General features: G+C 44.1%; 1 pseudogene; it reads left to right on the top strand.

The window, feature by feature from the left end:
* The window catches only part of LOC106523446 (olfactory receptor 8G1-like), a 5,737-nt pseudogene extending 4,762 nt beyond the window's left edge, over positions 1 to 975 (top strand).
* The last annotated feature ends 314 nt before the right edge of the window (positions 976 to 1,289 follow it).

Genomic DNA, 1,289 nt, shown 5'->3' with positions numbered 1-1,289 from the left:
TGTTTGCCCCCTATGTTGTTGCAAAACATTCTAAAACATACTCTGAACAGTAGGTGGACCTCCACTCCTAGCTGTGTCGCGTTTCACGCATTTCGTAAATCAGTTCCCTCAAAACATTTTATATCGTCACATTTTTTGTTGCTGCTCAGCTTTCACCTTAGCCATTTCAGGGTTTTTATCTCACGACGAGACCATGCCTGAGTGGCTCAGTGAGGAGCTGTTCAGCCCCATGATCTGGCCCACTCATACTCGCTGGATCTCAACTGAGGCACAGTTAAAGAGTGTGGGGGCCCAGCTCGTGGGTGTTTGAGGGAGGGGGGRTACATGTGTGTACGTGTGTGAGGCTGATGATGTCATCAKTTCTTCCTGGGTTTTTTTCCCCCACCACATGTGTTAATCAGAGGCTGCAAATTTGTTAGTCTTACAGGGACGTGCAGCGGGGCTGATAAATTACTTGATTAAACATAAAAGCTGATAAGTTACTTGAATTGATACATAAAAGGGAAAACAGAGAACCTGTTTCACAGGCAGTTCCTGGGGGCCATTCGAATGTATTACATTGCTAAATGAATGGTGAATGAGCTTTTGCTAAAAGCAGCAGAGAGAAGTGCAATCTGTGTATTTAAAGATTACGGCMCCTGGCTTCCCCTGGCCTTTGTTCAAAGAACAAGGGCATATTTGTTTATAGATGAGGATAAGATGGAGAACTGATGTGTGTTTGAGTAATATTATTTATGAACTGCAATTATGTAAATGAATCATCATCAGTTTCACACACGAACTGTCTGTCTGAAAAAGTGTTTCTGAATTTTTCCTAATTTTTGTCTTTTGTCTCTGTGTTTGTATGAGTTTTTTTTCCGCAGGGCAAATGCTGTTCTCATCGAGGRGATGCTCCATTTACACCTGGACCAGCTGGGAGCTGTGCGCCACCTCSTGCTAGCCTTTCCAATGGGCATTTCCTGGGGGTCCTTTTGAGGGGGACCCATCCCTCCCACATCTCACATTCCATATTTGAGCAGGCCGTGTTTTGCAGCTGCTCTCTCTCTCTGGGCGAGGGTTCTAAAACGCTACACCTTTGGCCCTTTTGTTCTTGTGTGATTTCTGATCACACACTGTCTGCCTTAATGAAATAAAGAGAACAAAACTGTTTTTTACACCCAAGGCTGAATTAGCTGGGTGAGAGTGCTTTTCGCCACTCTGTTTGCATTTTTCCCGCCACCATGAAACTCAATATGAATTGCCCCTATCTGAAATACTGGACTAATCTTGTGCTTTTCTGACTGGCTTAT

Source organism: Austrofundulus limnaeus, unplaced genomic scaffold, assembly GCF_001266775.1.
Source record: "Austrofundulus limnaeus strain Quisiro unplaced genomic scaffold, Austrofundulus_limnaeus-1.0 Scaffold157, whole genome shotgun sequence".
NCBI classification, from domain to species: domain Eukaryota; kingdom Metazoa; phylum Chordata; class Actinopteri; order Cyprinodontiformes; family Rivulidae; genus Austrofundulus; species Austrofundulus limnaeus.
The sequence above is the reverse complement of the archived record's forward strand: the minus strand, read 5'-3'. Positions and strand labels throughout refer to the sequence as shown.